The following is a 7,656-nucleotide window of genomic DNA, read 5'->3' on the forward strand; positions in this document are numbered from 1 at the left end:
GCCAAACTTTGCATGCATTTTTATGGTTGTATTTGAAATTAAGTCCCTATATTAAAGGGCCCGTATCTGACTTTTTTCATGTTTAAATGTTATAATTGTGTCCCTGGTTTATCTGCCTATACCACCCAGTAACTGACTTTTGGGTAAGCCTTTCTCTGCAAGCAAAAAGTAGCCTGATCTCGCGAAGTAACTATTTTACGTTTTGTCAGTTTAGTGGCCAATTCGAAAAATTCAAAGGAGTTCAATTTTAAAAAAGGAGGCATGGCAGTGGCCTCCCTGCCCTTCAACCAAACCTTAATTGGGGTATTATCAAATCGTTCTAAATTGTAAGAATTCATACGAATCAGCCACTAAATCAAAAAGTTACTAATTGCTGTGAGATTGTGCTGGAATGCTCAGATTTCAATCTTGTTTGTGATGAAGAAGATCCTATTATTTATCACTCTTTACTCTTCATGTTTCCACATCAGTATTTTTTTTTTTTGGTTTGTTTTGCAAACAACAGTGTACCAGTTATACTGCACTGTCAGAAAAAATGTGCAAAATTTGTACCTTTAGGGGTACAATGGCTTGTCACTGGGGCAGTACCCTCAAGGGTACACCTGTTGTACCCTAGCAGTATGTACCTTAATGGGTCAAATATGTACCTCTGCTGACTAATTTGTACCTTACTTGGGCTATGGTACAATAATGTACCTTTAAAAAAGGTACAATTTCTCCTCCATAGGGATTAATTTTGTACCCTTTCATTTCAGAATTGTACTCCATACACATTAAATTTCATTTATCATTTATTAAACATTAAATATCAACATTTTTACAGGATGAATGTTTAAACATTACATAATTTTAAAATAATAAAAAGCAATATTTTTCCATGAGTACAAACTGCACGATAATTGTACTTATACTTGTAACATTTTTACACAAACACTCATTGAAAGATTCAAAAAAATTACATTGTCACCTTTTTGGAGGATGAAAGTTTTAATCACAATGTCCTACCAGATGCATAAACTTAAAAAAAATAGCTGCTTAAACATTAAAACATTTTATGAAACAGCAAAAAAGCTTAATATTATTTTTTAACATCAGTGCATCCCATTTCACTGAGCATTTTTACCAATGTAACAAAGTAATCTTTCTAAAACAGCACTAGACCTCATGAAGTATATTTTTGTTAGTGCACTGCATTCTACATTTTTCTAAAAGCATCAAGAATCTCAAAGCAGTCTTTTTCCATACAGTAAATTGAAACATGTCACTTACTGTATACCCTTAATCATTTTAGATCTCAAAAACACATTTGATCAAACAGTATTACACATTTGATTTAAAATTTCTAAACATTCTTAAACTGTTTATCAGCAGAGTATGTTTCAAGAGCCTGAAAGTCCGTCTGTCTTGGTTTATACCACCCCATTCAAAGTCAACTCCTAGTGTATTTGCATGGAAATATGAATCATACAACAGCAGTATTATAAACTTGCCACACAGAAACCAGTGCAGTATTGACATTTAAAATGTATTTCATTAGGAAAGAGTCATTTCTTCTCCATTAGCAGTCTCACATGCTCACAAAAACAGTTCAATTTGAACACCTGAATGTGTCAATCTCATCAAGGATGTTGGGCGGAAAAAATTCTTAGCATTGTGTCATCTTGTGCTTCTCAGTTGATTTGGGCAATGTTATTGAAATGTCTATAGCTGCTAGTCTTAAAATACTGATGCAGACTCGAAACGCATGCAAAAAAGTAAATGCAAAGATCCAAGCATTGCTGTTTGATGCAGACCCAGCAATACCAGTTCTCTCGGACAGCTGCACTGAGTTGTTTTTCTTGTAATTTTGGATCTCCATCTTCACACCGTTGCTGATGTTCAAATTTAAATTGTTGCTCCATCTCGGGGAGTTGCTGATGTTCATCCTTTGCATTCTTTATGTAGCGTGGATAAGCCAAGTTGAAAACACAGTAAACGGCGAAGGATGTAATAATGCCTTTAAACTCCTATTCTCCAACACTTTGCAAAGGACTTTCAACCATCTGTAGAGGTGGGTAGGGAGCATCATCATCATCCCACTGTGAAAAGAAAAAGAAAAAAGACATCAATAAACAATGTAAAATCTGTCAGAACTGCATAACATATATCAGAGTATTACAAAGTGTTTAACCAACAGAAACCAAACCTCTCCCAGTGTAATTACTGTAAGCAATCAACTTTCTCTTTAAAGATATGGGGGAGCAGAATTAGAGCAGCACGAAAGTCTGAATCTATTGTAAAATAAAATCATCCATTTATTTATTTTATTTTCGGCTTAGTCCCTTTATTAATCAGGGGTCGCCACAGCGGAATGAACCGCCAACCTATCTAGCACGCGTTTTACGCAGCAGATGCCCTTCTAGCTGCAACCCATCACTGGAAAACACCCATACACACTTATTCACACACATACATATGGCCAATTTAGCTTACCCAATTCACCTGTAGCACGTCTTTGGACTTGTTGGACTTGGACTTGTGGAGGAAACTGGAGCACCTGGAGGAAACCCACGTCAACATGGGGAGAACATGCAAACTCCACACAGAAATGCCAACTGACCCAGCCGAGTCACGAACCAGCAACCTTCTTGATGTGAGGCGATCGTGCAACCCACTGCACCACCTTAAAATAAAATAAAGACAAAAAATTAACAAAGTACTCTTAAATAATTTAATAATATAAAAGGACCCATTTTTAAAATAAAGAAAAAAAATATTGGAACGTTTAGCAAATGCTGAATAAAAGATATTTAATGTATTTTTATGAATTACATTTTTTAAAGAAAAACATTGAGAAATGTTCTCTATATAAAGGGTTTGTATATAAGGCCTATGAGTTTGAACTTGCTAAATGCAGCTTGAAAAGGCACTTAATGATCCTATCCAAGAAATAAAGGTTTGATCTGCAAAATTATTATTATGTAAGTTTTGTGTTAATACCTGTTAGATCATCTGCAAACTTCTATTCTCCTGCTTTTTTGTAGACTTTGGCCAGTGGAGATGCTTTTTTTCTTAATCAAGCTCAGGCACCTTTAGCACAAGCTGCCCTTGAAGCTCTGACTTGGTTGGAGATGGTTGATGAATGCATTCAGTCAGGTTCACCATGACTATAATAAACAAAAAGGAAATTAGTCATTCACTTTAAATAAAAACTATATTTAATATTCTTTGTTGCCATTTCTCTTTAGTTATCACTGTACAAATAGTTGTAAGCTTGAATGCACATATGTGTTCACCACAAAGCTTGAAAATTAAAATATTTTTACAATAGTCATAACATTTATAATAGTCATTTGATCCTACACTTTGGCTTATACTGACATTAAACATTTATTTTAAACTGAGAACTGATTTAAAATGTGGGATCTCACTGACAAGGGTGTTTTTAATAAAGGGTCACACACCTTATTTCACTGGATACGCAGGACATTCGCATTACTCTCAAAAGATGATGCATCCTCACCAATTGCAGGAATCACCTATTGGATCAAATATAAGTCAAAAATAATGACAATCAAATAATGACAATCAAAAATAATGACTGCACAATGAATTCCTAGGGAAAAAGTATATACACACACACACACACACACATATACATTATATATATATATATATATATATATATATATACATTATATATATATATATATATATATATATATATATATATATATATATATATATATATATATATATATATATATATAAATATTAACAAACAGATGAAAGACAAAATACTAAATACTTACATTATTACACTACTGCTTCCTCGTCCACTTCATTTTCTGAAATAAAAAAAAAAAAATCATGATCGGTGTGAACTTGAGGTTAACAGCAAACAAAAAAAAAGCTTTAAATTATCAACTCAAAGGTTTGATAAAGACCAATGACTGTAAAAAATATGGACGACGCGACAGCCCCTTTTGCCATTGAACGCCTTGAGGGCAAAACGCCTGCTTGACGGGCACAAACTGTCGCAAAAGACTGCTGAAATTGGAGCCAGACATGCGCAGAAGGACTGTCTGATGGAGCCAGAGGAGGAGCCGCGATAATGAGCGGAGTCGAGCTTCCAACCAAACGCTTTATGTAAAATCAACCACGCCCCCCGAACTTCTCACTCGACTGCCGGTGTCTGCACTATAACAAACGCTCACTGATGTAAATAGAAGCACTTACTTTAAAAAAACACAATAATATACGGTTTAAAAACGGTGTGATGTAAGCTGTTAAACTTTAATAAAAGCAATACATGGTGGACTGCAGAAATAAACGATCTTTTATACACTCTGGCCTGAATATGAGCACAAATAATATATTCTCTTACTGTTATATTTGTTGTTGGTATTTGTTATCTTCATAGGGGTAGAAATAACACTTGTAAAATATGAACAATAACATATAAACAACACATACATTTTTAGAAAGGTTTTTATTTTTAATTAGCCATCAACAGAACCCAAAATATAGCCTACACTCCATAACGATTTACCATGCGGGAACAATCGTGCGTTTAGAAGATAAATACAGCAAGATTACTAAATATCAACAGGATATTTACACATCCCAACCCTGCAATTTGTCAATTTGTGCAAAAAAACTTTGCACTATTAATACAACGTCTATCTGCTGTAACATCACTAGTATATTGTTTATTCATTTTCGCTTGAATTGTTTATTTATTTAATTTTTTTGCCTCCGTTTTCATTTGGTTTATTCGATGCCTTCATTATATCTGGCAACGAGGAATTTACATTCATTTTAATGTTAGCTGGAGTGTTCAAATAAAACGCCAACAGTAAATGATGTAAATAAATAATATCTAACATTTACAGCTCTATTAGGTTATATAAGATTCGATTTCAAGAACGTTATAATGATTTATAACAGCAAATTCAGTAGATCACTTAAAAACATGCCAAAACTTAAAATGCAGAGACGTCCTGTAAAGCAAGTTCAAATAACCTTACAGGAGATCAACGTGGAGATTATTATTTAAACACAAAGAGAATTACTGCTAACGATCTCCTGTATACCCCGTACCTAAATGGGTTTATTTTATTGTGCAGTTTTATTGTCATTTTCGTATTTATTATTATTATTATTTAATACTTGTGCAATCGATACAGGTTTATTGTTATTTATTTTGTCCTTTATTTAAATAATTGCTATGCTGTTTGCATCTTTATTCAAAGGTTAAACTCAGTGATACACTTTGCGTTCACATAGTAGCATGCGTTTGTTGTTATATCAACAAAAATGGATGTAATAACGTTAACAAATGTGAGGGTTTTATATAATGAAGATTCAATCGCGCCAGCTCCGGCCTTCAGCGCATAACCTAGTCGCGGCGTCGCGGGCTGATTCCGGCTCGCATGCGGCAGCGCCTGCTCGCTCGGCCGCCGCATCTGGCTCAATTGACTCAGGCTGGAATCGGGCAGTGAGTCCAGGCATCCGGAGAAGGTCCAGCAGAGGTAGTCAGTCTGAGGGGTAAGTCTCCGGCAGGCAAGAACTGGCCCCAGTGTATTTTGCTATCTGGGTGGCTAGGCGTGTATTAGCAAACTAATAAAGCCCGAAAAAAGCTCTGACCTTAGAGAATAAACAGTGTTCCACCAGATCATGTATGTCAGAAACTGTAGTTTACTGCTGAACTCATTTTGTCATAGTAAAATATCACAGAAATCGAGTAATAACACTTCAGTCTTCTGCCGAAGCTCAGACGCCGCGCTTTGAGAAACTGTCAATCACAGCTGTCAATCACGATGACACGCCCAGCATTAAATTACTGCTAAAAACAAACTGTTTACAAAAATGAGGATCTGCACCTATTTCAGCACAATAATCAGTGCCTTAATCGACCAGAACCATCTTTCGGGACATTTTATTGCAAGTGTAATTAATTTTTTTATTTGGGCTCAAGTCTCCTTCATTAACACGGAGGAGGCGGGCTTTATGACTTGTACTGCAGCCAGCCCCCAGGGGGCGATCTAACGGCCGAGACCTTCACTCAAACGCAGGCTTGCGGCACACTTGATAAAGACCTGCACCTCGATCTGACACGACAGATGATTAGGACTCTCTTGAACATCCGTTTATAACGTTATTTAAATATGTAACGTTACAAAATACAACTGCTATAAATGAACGTGGGTCGAGATATGCATAAACTAAAGTTATATTGTTTCAGACATAAAGGGGACAGGCATTCACTTCACTCCTGTCCGGAGTAAACATGGAAGTTAGCATGAACGTTAACGTTAGCTTCCCAACACTGAGAAAATTCTGAATTTATAAATAACGTATGCAATAAAGGCTTAACAACATTATCCAAACAAAACGAAATGTGTTTGAACTGTTTCTCTGGACGTTTCACCGCTGTTTTTTTTCAGCGTCTCGAGCTCTGTCTCATGGCCAGGTTATGTGAAAAATCATATTTTCATTTCTGGTCAACATTAAATTACAAAAGGGTCCCCTCACGCGGCAGGTAACTCGACGGTAATCATAACGAAGTTACATACACAAGGCAAAGTAACGTCAATTATGAATTGAATATGACCCAACGGATATTTACAATAAGTTATTTAACATTAAACGTACCTGCAAATGTCTGTGCTTCGTCTTCACGAGCGTATTCCAGCTTCTTTGAGTCCTTCAGGTCCATCCTCCATCGGCGGCGAGAAGAGCGTCAGAACAGTGCAACAGCTGGAGATTAAAGAGCCCATATTATGGGTTTTTGAAAATTTCCCTCCATGTAGTGTGTAACACAGCTCTAAGTGAAGTGAAGTATCCAGCTAAGGCTTAAATCTGTAAGAATACAGTGTTTAAAACGGTTGATTCATCTATAAAAGAGTCGACTCATAGTGCTTCAAACGAGTCGCCTTGATACCGACTCATTAGGTGTTTCGCCATGACGTACGAACGAAACCAAGTTATTCACGTGCATGCGCAAACCCGGGAGATTTCAAACCTGAGGCCCCGCCCTCTGACGCAGAAACCCAGACACACACACACACACCCACAAACACACGCACACCCACAAACACACGCACACAAACATGCCGGTCCATTGAAGTCACACTGCAGATGGATATTATATTGAGTCTCTACCCAAAGATGAAACATCAGCATTATAACCAAGCAGTTGGAAACTTCTGGAAGCTACATGCTACAAAGAATACTTCATCTGAGTTTGTTAAAGGAAGGATCAGTAAAGAGTAACTGATGGACGTCAGGATGGGTTTCTTCCATTTCTCAAGTGTAAGTACGTGCGGTTAAAGTTGTTGCCTCGTTTACTCTAGCTTGCAAATGTATTTAGTTGTGATTTGTTACTTGTAACCGCGTGTACTGTATCAGGTTAACTGGATATTTTATCTTATCGCGTGCAAAGTCACGTTAAAAACGCGATGCGTGCTGTTTGTTTATGGAGCTCCGTGCTAGAGTTCTGCTCCCGCGATTTATTCCCGCGCCGCAGAAATCTGGCGCGGGGACAGCCGCGGGAATAAATTTCCGAATAAATCGCGGGAGCGGTCGGTAACGGGTTTAATTTGGGACGGGAGCGGGCTGTCTAGCAATATCACGGATATTGCTATGCGAATTAGAAAGAGAGAGTCTGCGTGG

General features: G+C 36.9%; 1 long non-coding RNA gene across 1 annotated transcript; it reads right to left on the reverse strand.

Moving 5' to 3' along the window:
* Positions 1-778: 778 nt before the first annotated feature.
* LOC147844030 (uncharacterized) lies at positions 779-6,736 on the reverse strand. The gene is made up of 6 exons (XR_015491364.1): positions 6,637-6,736; positions 3,792-3,827; positions 3,444-3,518; positions 2,980-3,146; positions 2,473-2,662; positions 779-2,078 (listed from the first exon to the last, which is right to left on the reverse strand). It is a non-coding gene; the product is annotated as an uncharacterized LOC147844030 (long non-coding RNA).
* Positions 6,737-7,656: the final 920 nt, after the last annotated feature.

Source organism: Danio rerio, chromosome 5 (assembly GCF_052040795.2).
Source record: "Danio rerio strain M-AB ecotype USA chromosome 5, GRCz13ab, whole genome shotgun sequence".
NCBI classification, from domain to species: domain Eukaryota; kingdom Metazoa; phylum Chordata; class Actinopteri; order Cypriniformes; family Danionidae; genus Danio; species Danio rerio.